We start from the raw sequence: 15,843 nt of genomic DNA on the forward strand, positions 1-15,843 counted from the left end.
GAGAGATGATTTTTAGTGGTGAAGTTTTCCAGGAATACATCACATGGTGTTTTATTCACAGAAAGACATCAAAATGGATGACTATCTTCTTCTAATCAATGCCAGAATTATAGTTTAGTAAGAGTCACTGAAATTGCACAGAGAAATTGGGAAAACCACACAAAACACAGAGCATCACAGCCAATTAGAGACTTTGGAGAACAGGTCCTTGGGGAAAACTAAATCTTTCTAGTAACAAGTTTTCCCATATGCCTTGGTGAGGTATGATTTGAGTGCAAGGGAGAGAAATTCACTTAGCCTGGGATAAAATGCAATATTGGAAGGGCCATGTGCTCTCTCAGGTCACTCAAAGGCAGGTGGCGCCACGGAACCTCAAGTGGCAGTAGAATCAGCAACTTGAACTTGGCTAGGGTCATGTCAGCTCCTTCCCTTCTGCCCCTCTGAGGGCTCTCAGGGTGGGTGGGCCTTCCCTGGGGAGAGAGGATCATAGTAGCTCAGACTGGGTCATGAGTCCTATGGTACTAGCACGTGTGTTTAAGGACCTAGGTCTGGGGCCCTTTCCTTCCCAGGGGGTGTGGGAGCAGCCTCTCTAAAAGGCACTGGCCACATTGGCATCTCACCACTAAGCCGTTTGGATTAGCCAAGCTGGCTTGCTTACTTGATAGTAATAATGGTTAATTCTTTTCTAAACTGAATTATAAATGCACCAGGGGAGTGCTTAGAACACAATTCAGACTTTTTGCACCAATATATTCTCATGCTGACCTGGTGTAGCAGCAACTGTCAAAGCCGATCATACTCTGGGGGATGTTCTGTGATCTAGAGTCATTTTTTTTTAACTTTCCTTCTTTGTTCCTCGCCATTATTCATCACTATGATCACTTATGTACTTTTCCATTTTACACTTTTTCCTACTGTTTTGGCTTGGAAGTCAAGGAACTCTTTCCTATGATTAAATATCAGGTAAGGATAAGTAGTTTTTGTTTCTTTCTTTTGAGAAAACATCAGGATCCGAGAGCACCAACTTTTTCCAAGTGTGCTGGTCGCAGGGCTTGTGACCCTGAGGTGCCTGTCTTGGAGTGAGCAGAATAGAGGAGGTCTGGCTACCCTGGGTTCTGTTCCCAGGCTCTGCATTTAAACACATGATTCCCTTTAGTCCATTGCTTTACATTAAAAATTTACTTCTTCTGTGGGTTTGGAAACTGTTTCTAAAAGCCGGCTTTTGGGTCCACATATTTAATTTTCATGAGCCTGTGCTGATCTATCTGTCTGATGGTAACAGAAGCAGCAAGAAAAACCAAATGTTGGTGGTCACGTTTTGTTTTATTCTCAGGATTGGCAGAAATTCTTTTGACACTCTTCACCAGTTTTTTCTTCAACCTGCCTCAGATTTCTCTTACCCTTTGCATGGATTTGTGAGGTGCTGTCCTGATATTTTCTCTGTGGGCCTCACTGAAGTCTCCCTGAGCTCAGGGCCCTTCTTAGAGACCCTCAGTTGCTGTGTGCTTAGCGTCTTTATGATGAGTCTGGTTTTGTTTCATGCATGAGCTTCATTGGCAGAAAATCGTTATTCCTTATTTCCTTGCTTAATGCTTGGGAGACATGGGCTTGGCCTTCTGTGCTCCTGAGTGGATACTTGAGATGAGTCAAATGCATCTACTTTAAGTAGATATTGACTAAGAGAAATGAGGGAACACCCTAGACACTCAGCCCACATTGAAGTCTTTGTTCCTGTTCTTTGTTTTTTAATAGCATATTATTTATTTGGACAGATTGAGACTCCTGCACGTGTTTAAGAATTTCATCCCAGCCTGCGTTTGGTTCTTAATAAGCATTTCACATCTGTCTTTCACTTGAATTTCTACTGCTCTAATTACATGGGTTGTTCAGCAACCATCTTATTTGCGGTATACTCAACATGTTTGCTGCATGTCTCCTTACTCCAAACAAGACTTGTGAATCACAGCTAGGAGAATGTCAATATCTGTAATATTTTCAAAGTTGTTGCAAACAAAATGAAAAATCAAATTTGGGGGCTCAAAAGGATATTTGAAAATATCTACTGCAGTGTATTTGAGGGAAAGAAACCGAGGCCCAGAAATTCAAAGATCAGGAAATGCAACTAGTCAGTGGTATGCCCAGAATTTAGTATGTCCCTTAAGAGAAGATTCAGGTTCTTGGAGGTGACTTGGGGCTGGAGGCCATGGGGTACTGTTGTCATAGAAATATGAAGATTCAGCCTAGGGGAAAAAAGAAAAAAAAAAACCTTAAGGAGACTAAACTTACTGGGTTGACAGAAATAGCCACGATACATTTGTTTGGCTAATACCATAAACAGATTGGATTTGTTAAATTTTTTGACATTTTGTCTTCTATGTTCTTTCTCTCCCTCCCCCTCACATCCATCCCAGTCACAGAGATTTTATTTTGCATTTTAGATCTTTTATGTCTGTTTGACAGTGTTGCCTTTTGATATTTGGCTCATAGAGGGGATATTGGAAGCATGACCTGGCTCTGTGGTCTTCTTGGCCTGGATGTCCTCTGGCCCTGTTTGGAAAAATAGCTAAAATAATCTGGCAAGTGTCTGTCTGTCTGAATGAATGAATCCCAGATGGCTTAATTAGAACCACTCCAGCTACTTCATATGGAGCCAATGACACGCAGGAAAGGAAAACATGTACAGCTTTGACTGAAAGTGGATCTTTACCATGCCACTCAGGCGAAACCTGCAGCCAACAAAAAGAAGTGTATGATTTCACAGGAGGAATAACAACCACAACAGAATATGTGGCTGCAAAGATCTTCCTTGCAAACCAGGAAAAAGTGGGGTACTCATTTTTTCATAACATTTTCTAAAAAAAAAATAAATTCAGGTTCACACATTTATATCTTGTTTCTACACCATGCAAAACACAATCCCGGTGCTTATGGAAGATGTGGCCTTCCCTGGACACAGCTGCCACAGAGTGGCTGCACCAGCCAACTGAGCATTTATGATTGTGGTGATGAGCCCATTACTCTCTTTCCTTAAGAACGCAGATGAAAACCCAGCATGCCCTGCTCATCTCCACCTCAGAGGAGTTCCCCTCCGACCTCACTACTGCTGGGAGGTGAGGTCCCCATCGCCCTTGGTCACCTCTCCAGATCCTTGTTCTGTGCTCTCTGGAATTCCTGATCAATACCATCTCCATGTATACTCCTTTCCTTAGACCTTCTTTCCAATTTCCTGATGCTCTCCAACCACGTGCCTGCTGGCTCCTTCTGACCATGTGTCCTCCTTCCCCTTCAGATGGCGTGGCTCTGTTGACCTTGGTTGCCACTGGACAATGTCACACATATCCTGTGAGTCAGGGTTCTCCAGAGAAGCAGAATTGATAACAGACTCTCATAGCCAGACAGGAGGGACTAGGCATGGTCATTACAGCCCTCATTTTTATAACTGGTCACGTGGTGGCAGCTGGTATAATGACCTCCTTTCAGTACCCATTCCCTATCTGTTTCCTTCAGTGAGCACCTGGGCAGGCCATGCTATTGACCTGTCATGGCGACCCAAGCCTTCATTTCTGAAGGCTCTGGGCCCTGGTAGTCCTGCCTGGATTGGATAATTCTTTTGTCATCAACCTTAATCCCAGGATATGGTAGTGCTAAGAGACACCCTGAGAGGGGGGGTGGTTTCCTGTATTGCAGACACATTGTCCCTTATTGCTGTCACAGAGCGATCTCCTCTTGTTATCCAGGCACCTTCAGTGACTTCCTCCTGGGCCTGTTGATTCAGGGGCTCAAGGAGCTGGAATTCACCGGGTGGAGCCTCCACTTCCAGTTCAGTAGAGTTATCCTGTGCCTTCTGGTGGATGCGCTCCTCCTGTGGTGACAAGGTCACGGGGTCCGTAGAGCACGAGACTATGGGAAGAGGAAGCAAACGTGCACATGGGGCAATGGTGAGTGGTTCCCAACAATGGCGCAGTAACGCAATCCAACGGCCCTAATCTAAGCAGATTTCCAGCAGGCACTGAGGAAAGTTCTGAACATGTGAAGGCTGAGAAGTCCCACCATCTGCCATCTGCAGGCTGGAGACCCGGGAAGGTGGTGGTGGTTCTCACCTGAGTCTGATCACCTGAGAACCAGGAGCCCTTATGGTGCAAGTCCCAGTCTGAGGGCACTAGACCAAGGTCCCAGCCCAAGCATCTGGGCCAAGAGTGTCAGTTCTCCCTGGCTCTGCCCTTTTGTTCTACTTAAGCCCCTATGGACTGAATACAGCCCAACCATGCTGGGGAAGGTCATATGCTTGACTTGGGTCCCTCATTCTTCTGGAAACTCCCAGACACACCCAGAAAGGATTAGCCAGATACGGGCCATCCTGCGGCCCAGTGGAGTTGGCTCCTAACGTCCCCCATCACACCATGCTCTATCTACTGTCCCCTGCTCCCTCTGTGACTGAAGCCTTCAGTGGGTCTCCTCCTTCCTTTCATATTGATCTCGGCAAGATCAACATCTGGGTGGATAAATATATAATAACTGCCCCCCCACGTCGGTCTTATCTCTCAAAGCAAAATTTAAAATGTTACTTTGCAAATTTTGTGGCTATATGGAAATCAGTAGGCTGAACTATGTATGAAGGGAACAAATCACATATCTGAGAAGTCTAAAATTAATAATAATCTAATTTTAAAATTTGAATTTGAAAAATTACCCAAATTGTGGATTGAGCAGCAAAGTTTAGTTTAATTATTTTCATTGCTCAAAAATAGATTGCTGGGGCTGGGGTTGTGGCTCAGTGGTAAAGCACTTGCCTAGCATGTGTGAGATACTGGGTTCTATTCACAGCACCCCATATAAATAAATGACTAAAATAAAGGTCCATCAATATCTAAAAAGATATTTAAAAAAATAGATTGCTTAGTTGTCTCACATCTCAATATTGGCTGACCTGTAATTTTTGTTTTAGTCAGGACATTTAGATCAAGTACTGGTAAGTAAACAACTTCAAAGTCTCTGTGGTTTGAAATAATAAAGAACTCTTTCTCATGCATGCTGGATACTCAGACAGGACAGACAGGGGCCTCTGTTCCACACAGACACTCAGGCGTCCAGGCTGGCTGGGCTCCACTCTCTGGGCAATGCATCAGGAGGGATTCAAGGTCACTACAGCAGGGATGAGACTGGAGAACCCCACACTGGGACTTCCTATCTGCCTCACTCTTACTCACTCTTCATTACTCAGAGCGAGAGAGTCATGAGACCCTGCTGAATGCCAAGGGCAAGAAATGCCATCTAACCTGTGCCTCAGTCCCACCTCATACGGTCTAACTTCAAGCCTCTCTAGTGTTCTGTGAGTTGCATTCACAACACATGCATAGGAATTAGTATAAGAATAAGTGGAAAAAGCAAGTTGATCAGGAGCTGCAGGTGGATTCAGAGCCTCAGGCGCCTCAGGCTGAAGGTCAAGACCATGATATCAAAAAGTATGTGGAAAACAATCTCTCTTGGGGGAGACGTGTTCAGAGGCTCTGATGCTTCTCCAGTTGGCTCTAGGGTGGTTCCTTGAGCAGTTCTGCTTTGTCCTGAGGAGCAACTGCACTGAGGAGTGTGGGGCTGTAAGGCTAAGGACCGGAAGGGTGAACTTGAAGGTAGAGTTGAAGGTCAGCACTAGGAGGTGGGACCTCTGGGAGTGACCACCAGGGAGCCCCTGCATCTTCTGTGCAGAGGAGCAAGGGGCTAGGAGCCACGTTAAGGGGGTGAGGACTGGATAGAGAGGCTGGTCTGCATTTGCCTCTGCTGTGACATTTTCTTAACATCTTAACCATGGGATGATGTTTAAAGAATATAAATGAGAAAAATGTTGGCCAAGTACTTTGAAAGCTTCAGCTACTTAATACAACGTGTGATTTTTATTGCACGTTGCCATTTGAGACTTTGAAAGATCAATCTGTAACTAACTTTCACAGACATAATGCAATGATGTTTTGAAGGAAGAACTCATATTTATGTTACACCCATTGGAATGAAAGGCCTTCCCTGGTATGTGGATTCTAATTTCTACGAGGATTTCGCCATTTCTGGATTTCACTCATTTGCTGATTTAACTGCTTGCGGATTAGTTTCTGAGAAATGACTTTTAGAGTGAATACCATTTCTTCATGTCCTCAGAATTATTCTTGGACCTGTTATGGTGCTCGTGGAAGGGCAAAGCCTACAGCAATCTTCCTGCTGTCGAAGACCCCAGTCATTTTTTTGTCCTGAAGGTTTCCTTGTACAATCAACATCATGAATGTACTATTGCACCTTCTTAAAACTATTGTATTTCCTTCCAGAGAACCTAAGGTTGCTGACTGGTTGTTGATTTTCATTCACAAATAGTTTAGAGTTACATCACACACCAAATGTAAAGGGCTGCGTCCACAGAAATGCCAGCCGTTCCTAACTGTGGGCGCCTCAGACCAATTGAGCTGTGTCTGAATGTGTTTTATACTTTCATGAAAACAGAAGATGTCTTTGCAATCTTAGTTAGTAGGTTTTTACCCTCAGGCTTTGGAAGGAGGGAGGGAGAGGGAAGGAGAGAACAAAAAGAAGAAAATAGAATAAGGGAAAATTGGTTGAGTTATGACAAGCTATGAGATTGTTAATGATAGTGGTATGGAGTTTGGTTTTGAAACTTAGAAGATCTCAGAATAAACTGGGAGAGACTGGTTCTCCCCCAGTTGCTCATTTATGCCATAATTGGTATTACCAATAACGTGTGCTAGTGCATTGATTTTTGTATAGTTTATTTTCCCAGTGACAAAGGATGTAAATTTGAAAAATGACAGGTGTGGATTAGAGATGCATCCTTTATTTGGGGACCCTGTTAAAACCCTGGTCCAAATGGGAATCAGGTCCATTTGTCTCATTATTGTTATCATGGTTTTCAGATCCTTGCATGTAACCAGATCCAGACTTTTAAGTGAGCTCTATACTAATGATATCTGCTTTGAAAAAAAGAAGAAGAAACGAAAGAGAAAAAAGAGGCCTAGCAGTGCAGAATAAAAATCAATGCATCATGATTCCCATTTATTTTTTTGGCAGAGATATAGTGAACATGCTAATAATTTAAAATTATCCAGGTCAGGACAAGTGCAGTATCGAATACATCACCAAACAATGCAGAGGCAGAAGCAGAGTAGAGCTAGAAGCCAATTAACACTTCCCCTGTGTATCGCCACACGTGCGTATTGTTAGGTTGTATTTTATGATTCATCTGCAGAGGTCCTTTTGTGATCTGGGTGGTGGTGGCACTGAAATACATCAGTGGGGATTTTCCCGTAGAGCCCACGATGTGTGCCACAGTGCACAGTGAATACCAGTGATGGATTTTGTTGAGGAGAAAGAACAATCTGATAAGAAATAGAGTGAACTGATAAGTATTTTCTCTATATATATGTATTCGACAGAATTCCAAAAATGACCTCAAGATTCTACACCCTCATTCCCAGGCTTGTGAACAGAAGGAGTTAACACTTCCATGGCTGTGTTATACCATATGACACAGTTGACCTTAACATAGGGCAATTATCTTGGTTCACCTAACCTCATCACATAATTCCAAAGCAGGGAGCTCTCTTTGGCTGGTAGGAGAAGTCAGAAAGACTCAAAGCATCAGGAGGACTCATTATATATGTGTGAGAAAGAATGTGGGTTGCTAAGAGAGGTACAGTTTGATGGCTAGAAAGGAAATGGGATCCCCATCCTCCAGAAGCAAGGAACTTAATTCTGTCTTTAACAAGACTGAGCTTGGAAGAGGACCTTGATATTGAAGTGTGCTAGTCAGCTTTCTGTCATTATAACAAAATACCTGAGATAATTAACTTATAAAGAGAAAAGGTTTCTTTGGGCTCACAATTTTCAGTGTCTGATTCCCTTCTGGGTTTTGTTCCCTCCAATGACAACAACAAGCTTTCTCTATAAAAGACCATGTTTGAACTTGACTGTAACCGTAGGCAACAGTTGTCTTCTGAATATAGAGGAAAGCAATGCCTACATCTTTGAGTATCACTAGTGCAAGAGTCCTAAGTGTCCTGCCTCACCTTACACAGGCACTGTGCAGAGCTTGAGATTCACATTCATGTGCTTTATCAACCTTCAATAGACGCAGAAGAGCCCAGTTCTCTGACTGAAAATGTCAGCCATGGAGGCAAGTGAGTGTCCAAAGGAAAACCTACCAGGGAAGTTGGGCGAGGAAAAGCTGGTGTCTAGGTAGCTCTGCACTGGGAACTTTAGAAAGTTCCTTTAGAAAGGCAGCCAGGCATATTCATAGAGTGAATACTGTTTCCAGAATATACTTTCATTCCTTCCTATATTTGACTGTTGACACCCAAAAATCAAAAATAAAATGACCACCTCAAAAGGAGGCAGAAATTTTGCCTCGATAAAAATAGATATTGGGGCTGAGGATGTGGCTCAGTTGGTAGAGTACTTGCCTTGCACGCACAAGTCTTTGGGTTCAATCCCCAGCACCATGGGTGTGCACGTACACACACAACATAGATATTGGTTGTCTTGCCTGATGTGAATCTATTCGGCTCTGCCATTAGTTTATCAGACTCTTGGAAGAATAGATTGGATGAGTGCAAATGTTATACACGACTCTGAGGACCTGATTACTCATAGTTTGGAAGTTGGTTATTTTGGGGATCTGGAACAATAAAAGCCCTGGAGGAGCAGTCTGGGATAGCATGTGAGTGGAAGATGGACCCTTTCCAACCTACTCCCTCTTTTCCTAGTCCAGTGGAAAGTGACAAACACTGAGAAAGGATTCCCCTTCCCCTGACTATGAATCAACTGCAACCTGTTCACACACCCTTTCTTTTGGATGCTGCCTAAGGTTGAGCTTTCGTTTTTCGGGATTGGGTGCTTTTGCTTGGGTAAATCCCATCCTGGTGGCCTGGTGTGGAGCCCTGGGATTGCAGGTGGTCCTCCTCAGCCAGCTTCCCCAGTTTAAAAATGGATGAAAGAAGCTGGGTGCAGTGGTGAAGGCCTGTAACCCCAGCAGCTGGGGAGGCCAAGGCAAGAGGATCATGAGTTCAAAGCCAGCCTCAGCAACAGTGAGGAGCTAAGCAATTCAGTGAGACCCTGTCTCTAAATAAAATACAAATCCTTCACTTTCAGTCTGATTTGTGTCAAAGGTGAGTCCAAGGCACTGCCCGAGGTCCAGGCCATGGATTCTGGCAGATCTTACAAGATGGAAAGTGGGGACAGCCTGGTGGCTTGTGCCAGATACAGCCAGGGGAGCGTTTCTGGTGGCGAACATTCTTAGGGCTTCCTTCCCCTTTCTTATACCTCTATTTTGCCCAGATCAGTTAACCAGGCGCTTCTTTCATAAAAGGAGTTTAAACAACTCTTGTCAAGTGCAAGCTCTGTTTCAGGGTTGGTGAAAGCCGCGCCTGTGTGGAGTGGCTCCTGTCTCCAGGGTAACCAGGGTTTTAGGTTTTGTTGTCATAGAGACCTGGTAATTCACAGGCCAGGGATGGAAATCCACAGGCCAGTGCTGGCAATCCATTTCTCTAAGCCCATGAATAATGTGTATTCAGCACACTAAGTGACAGAGTGCGAGTGTTTGAGGGGGCTGGGTGGCTATAGTAATGTCATAGCAGCGATCCTTCCCTTACGGTGACATCCCACGGCTAGCCTCCAGTTCTGATGCCCTGTTCTTCCGGTGGTGATCTAATGTCATCCTAACATGATGTGATTGGATTGGTATTGAAAGCCGTGTTGTAGTGAGTGCGCATGGCCATTCTAAGCTTATCCATGTGCTATGTTCTGATCAGTCTCTCCACAACATTCTCCTTTCTGAGGAATTCATGATTGCCCTTTTTCATCTCTATATTTTGTTTTCTAGGTACTTATAACCAATATTCAAATGAAATTATTTTTTAGTGTGATTTTTCTCTAAAAACAGAACCTAGTACAAAGGTCTGCATACATCTAAGGTGTTTGGGAAGAGATTTTAGGAAGCACTAATGAGCGGCCCGCAGAGCATGGGAGAAAGAAAAGCCAGTTTAAAAATGGATAAAGGAAGCTGGGTGCAGTGGCCAACACCTGTAATCCAGCAGCTGAGGAGGCTGAGGCAGGAGGATCACGAGTTCCTAGCCAGCCTCAGCAACATCGAGGCACTAAGCAACTCAGTGAGACCCTGTCTCTAAAGAAAATACAAAATAGGACTGGGGATGTGGCTCAGTGGTCGAGTTCAATTCCTGGTACCCCTCCCCCCTAAAAACTGGATGAAGGATCACTTTGGTGAATGGGGTTTGATTACTGCCAGGATCTTATGGAGAAGCTGCATGGAATGTGTTTTGGGATTGTCCACTTAATGGCTCCTGCTCTCCGCTGGATGCAGGTTGTCCCTGGGGAGTCGCACCCTCCCACTTCCCGGCTCTGCAGGTCTGAGTGTGGTGTGGGGTTTTGCAGGTGTCCTGAGAAACTTCAGCAAACATCTTTGCAGAGAGAAGTGGGGCCGTGAGGTGGGACGCAAGCTCGGGAGGCACCTGCCTGGCTGCGTAGGGTTGGAAAGGGGACTGGTGGTGAGACTTGGGGCCATGTGCTGCACCTGACTTCTGCTTTGAGTGCCAAGTTCAGGTGCACCTGAGGTCACTCCTTCCTGAACTGTGGGCAGGAGCATTTGGTCTCATTCATGTCCCTTCTGGTGTTTTCTAGGCCTGGTGTAACCTAAGGGAGTGGCAGGGAGCTGTCTTTTCTCCAGACCTCCCTGCTCCTGTTTTCTTTTGTCCTTGTGGATGTATCGTGTGTTTTTGCAAAGACAATCCCTAATTGTCATTTCAAGAGAGAGTAGAATTCAAGGCAAGCTTCCTCTGCTCTGGGGAACCCAGGTGCCCCTTCTCAGGGGAGGGAAGAAGCTCTGTGCTTTCTACCTCCCACCCGAGATCTGGATGAATGGAGGAGTGGATCCCAGTTCCACATCAGGTTGGTCATGGGGTCTAAACCAACAGAACCAGCCACCTAGCTAGAGGACTGTATTGCCAGGCCATGGCTGTATGCTTTTTATTTCTGTACATTTTTACACCTTTGCAGTAAGATTATATGTGGGATTTTATATTCTTCACCCTCAGTTTGCATTCTCTGTGTTTTCTTTTCTGCATGACTTTTAAAAAGTATTTTTCATCCCTCTTCTATCCCATTTCTACTTTTTACATCCTTCTTGAGTAAATAACGTCGACGGTCCGTGATGACCGTCTGGTAGCTTTCTCTGAGCCCTCGTAATCCTATGTTAAACTTACATGGTTCCTGCCCAAGGACTGAGTGTTTGGAAAGCACATTCTATGAGAGTTTTTAAAAGCTGTTTTATTGACACATGATTTTCCATTTCATAATATTCACCCTTTAAAGTGAATAATTTAACATATTTGAAGCATACTCATAGAGTTTTGAAACTATCACCACCATCTAATTTTAGAATATTTTCATCTCTAAAAGAAACACCTTACCCCTTAGCAATCACTGCCTATCCTTTGACTTTTCCCTGGCCGAACCCCATAGTGGATACTCCTTTTTGTCATTAAACAATATTAGCTCTTTCAGCCAGTAATCCTGGGATCTTATTTATTTAGATCTTATTTAATTTCTTTCAGTAATGGCTTGCTCTTTTCAAGCACACAAATCTTGCAATTCCTTTGTTAAAGTCACAGCTGAGTGGGTTTTTAAATCTTATTTTAAATGAAATTATTTTCTTTGTCTCATTCACCATTTGTTCATTGCTACTACACAGGATTGGTTTGTAATATTCATTTTTCCATCATCTGTGTTGACTTGTTTATTAACTCTAATAGTTTCCTAGTGGATTCTTCTAGATTTTTGGTATACCAGATCATATGATCTGCAAATATAGCTTCACTTCTTTTTTCAATCCAAATGCCTTTTGTTACATTTATTTGATTGATTCATTTAGCTAGTCTCTCAAAGGTGATCATTACTATCAATTATTTTACTAAAGAAATGTACTATACTCACTTTACCACAAAAGTTTTGAACTACATTTTCATATTAATATCTGTTTATCTTCTAGTTTTTAGATTCCTTTTGGCCTGTGGGGCACTGAAACAGATGTTTATTAATATTCAAAATTTTCTGTGGGTATCGTTGTGTTGTTTTATCACTTTCTAGATTAATTGGCCCCTTGTCAGAGAATATCAGCAGATTTTTCATCATTTGAAATTTGTCGAGACATATTTTCTTTTTATAATTGCTCTGCCCGTGTTGGAAAATGATGTCTTTTTTGGCAGCATGTGTCTGGGTCAGTTTCATGTTGTTCAAATCTTATAAATCTACACCTAGTTTCTTCTATTAATTATGATAAAAATGTGTTAAAAAGAAAAATAATCACCAAGGAAGCTTTTTTCTCATAGTTCTGGGGATTTTTTTATTTATAAGTTTTGAGGTTAGGTAATTAGGTACATATGTGAAATTAATTGATAATAGTAATTGCTTTGTCTTCCTGATAATAACCTATTCACACCAACTTTTATGGTTATCTTACTTTTTGTTTTTTTTTTCTTTTCCAGACCAGCTTACTGATGTGTTTCCTTGTGTTTTAAATCATCGGCTCTTCTGTGTTCCAATGTCTCTTATCCATCTTCTGTACGCAGCAGTGAGTGGGGTTCTGTGTTGTGTTGTTAGAGTTTGCTCATTTTCAAAATAAATGCCGTTCAACTAAATGTTATTTAAACAAATGTTTTATTTTTTTAATTTTTAAATTTAAATTAAATTTTTGATTTTTTCATCTAATGCTTTATTTAAAGCATTGGCTTAATTGCTTTATTTCATAATTGTCTTGTTATTTAAGACAATGACTCAAGTGTGTAGATAGGTGTCCCTCTACCATCCTGTGTTCACAGCTTCTCCGTGTTGCAATTTCCCTTTCCTTATCTTCTCTTCCCTTATTTATATTTCCCCATCTAATTACCCCTTTTAATTTGGATGTTGTACATTCATTTTTTTTTCATAACATAGTATCCATGTTTCCAGAGAAACAGAACCAACAGGGACACAGACAGACAGACAGACAGACATGTTTCTTCTGGGGAACTGGTTCACGTGGTTATGGAGGCTGAGAGGTCTCAAGATCTGCTGGAGGCCAGGTGGAGGCCCAGGGGAACTGACACGTAGTTCCTGTCTGAGTCTGAAGGCCCAAGACCAGGTCAGTGGATGGTGTAAATTCCAGTGTGAAAGCCGGCAGCCTCACCACCCTAGAAGAGCCGCTTCTCAGTTCAAGCGTGAAGGCAGGGAGAGGTCACTTCCTTGGGTCATCAGATGGGTAGAAGCTCCCTCACTGAAAGAAGGGTCTGCCTTTTGGTCCCATCAGGCCATCAGCTGATGAGTTGAGGCTCACCCACATTAGGGAGGGTGATCTACTTCCCTGGGTCTGTTGATTCAAATGTTAATCACATCCACAGACACCTTCATAGACACACCCAAAATGTTTGACCAAATACCTGGGTGTGCTGTGGCCCAGTTCAGCTGACACACAGTAAGTATCACACTTAATTGATTAGAGTCTACGGTTAATTTGTATTTTTACTTCATGCCAAATAATACAAATGTCCTGGAACATTCTTAGATCTTATTTACCTTCCTTCTACTTTTTTTCTTTTGCTTTTTTACCATTAAAAAATTTTTTTAATCTTTAAAATCCCATGCTGTGATGTTATCCTTTTGTATTTTTTGTTGTGACAAGAATATACAGAACATTCAATTTCTTATTATAACCATTTGTAAGCACACAGTTCAGTAGCATAACACACATCCACAATGTGAAGTCACCATGACCCCGACTCTGCCCAGATCTTTTCCTTATCCCCACAGGAACCCTGCACTCATAACCAATAACCCACTTTCCCTCTGCCCTTATCCTCCGGTAAGCTCTCTTCTACTGTCTTCATTAAATTTCCTATCCTAGGCACCTCTTAGGCACGGAGCTATACAACTTCTGTCCTTCTGTGTTTGTCTGCCTCATTTCACTGAGCAAAATGCTGTCAAGTTCCTTTCACTTTGTCGCATTTGTAAAAATTTCATTCCTTTCCATAGCTGAGTAGTATTCCATTGTGATGCTATAGGTTTTCTGCCCATCCATCTCCTGATGGACACTTGGGCTGATTCCACCCTTTGTATGCAGTGGGTAATGCTGATGGGAACATTGGTAAGCAAATCCTTTTTTAGTCCCACCTTTGGTAGCCAAGACTCCATTTCTCATGGAGTGGTCTTGGACTCCTTGTCGCAGTCCATTGATCATATGGAGCAAGTTTGTTTGTAGCTCTCTATCCTATTCCATGGTTTGTCTGCCTGTTCTCATGCCAGGACCATACTGTACCACCCACATGGCACGCGGGTGGTGGGAATGGGGTTCTCCAGTGTTACTGTGAGGGACCCTTCTAGCAGAGCAGAGGGGAAGGTCATGTGCATGGGGTGGTCTGTCCCCTGGGAGAGCCATTGAAGTTCCCATGGCTGTTCTCTCCCTGGCTTTTTTAGAATATTTTTCAGAATATTTGAACTTTCTTCTTCTTTCTTCTAGGTTGTTTTGGCTATTTGGAACTCCATGGCAATTCCGTGAGAATTCCAGGCATCATTCAGTTTGTTTTTCACCAGCAGCTAAAATGTGACTTCTCTCTTGCTGCTTCTGAGAATTTATTCTTTATCTTTACTTTTCAGAATTTTGCTGATGATATGTCTTGACTTGAATTTTTTTATTTCTTCATCTTGTTTGGGGTTGGCTCAGCTTATCAAATCTGTAGGTTTATGTTGTTTGTCTCATTTGGGGAAAATTCTGCTTTGAATCCCTCCAATACTTTTCCACCCCACTATCTTTCAATACTCCTTTGGGATCCCTGCTGAGAGAAATGTCAGATCTTTTCTTACAAACCCACAATTTCCTGTGTCTTTGTTCCACATTTTTCCCAGTTTATTTGCTCCTGGCTCTTCAGTTTGATAATTCCTATTTTTCTACCTTCAAGTTCACTGATTCTTTGCTCTGTCCTCCCCTTTCTGCTGTTGATCCTATTCATCGAGTTTGTCTTTGATTATCACGTTTGGGGTTTACAATTTTCACTCCGCTTTTCTTTGATACTCCATTTCTTTGCCAAGTCTTCTAATTTCTCTGCTGAGATTTTCAATTTGTCTTAAGCATGTTCATATTTTCCCACCGCATCCTGAATATCAAATACAATCTTTAAAGATGACGTATCGACTGTGTTTCAAAGCTGCCCCTTTATTTAGTGATTAAATAAGGTCTGCATTGTATCACAGTCATCTACTCTAAAATTGAATATTGGTAAGATGGAGTGCTTTGGCTTTTCATTCCCCACCGAGGGGTTGAATGTGATTAGGTTGCAATTCCTGCTACGCAGCAGCTCACCACCAATTGAGTTTCCAGCGCTTCGTGTCTGTCCTGATATTCTCCTTGGTAACTTTAATCGCTGGAGGCAAGCTCTCAGGAGAAGCGGGTGCCCACAAAGTCTGGTGTGGATGGGAAGGAGGTGCTTTTGTGTGCAATCTGGCACACCTGAGCACCCGATCTGAGAGCATTCCCTGGCCATCAAGATTGCTCTTTTCATGGACTTGGGCCGTGGTTTATTCTTTCATAATTTGCCTAAGTGTGGTGGCAGAGTTTGGCTTTTGATTCAGGCAGGACGTTGTCACTTATAGTTTCTGTCCTCAGTCACGGAAGGCAGCCTCCATTTCCTCATCTTAAACTGGCAATAACATCAGGCTAAATTCCATCAGATTTCAGGGACGATTCAATAATGTGACATGATGCAGGTACATTGAAGTCTTCATAAATGTCAGTCACCTTGAAATTAGCAA

General features: G+C 42.8%; 1 pseudogene; it reads right to left on the bottom strand.

Annotated features, from left to right (window-relative positions):
• Window positions 1-2,235: 2,235 nt before the first annotated feature.
• Window positions 2,236-15,843, bottom strand: part of LOC144251444 (contactin-associated protein-like 3) — a 191,887-nt pseudogene continuing 178,279 nt past the window's right edge.

Source organism: Urocitellus parryii, assembly GCF_045843805.1.
Source record: "Urocitellus parryii isolate mUroPar1 chromosome 13 unlocalized genomic scaffold, mUroPar1.hap1 SUPER_13_unloc_6, whole genome shotgun sequence".
NCBI classification, from domain to species: Eukaryota; Metazoa; Chordata; class Mammalia; order Rodentia; family Sciuridae; genus Urocitellus; species Urocitellus parryii.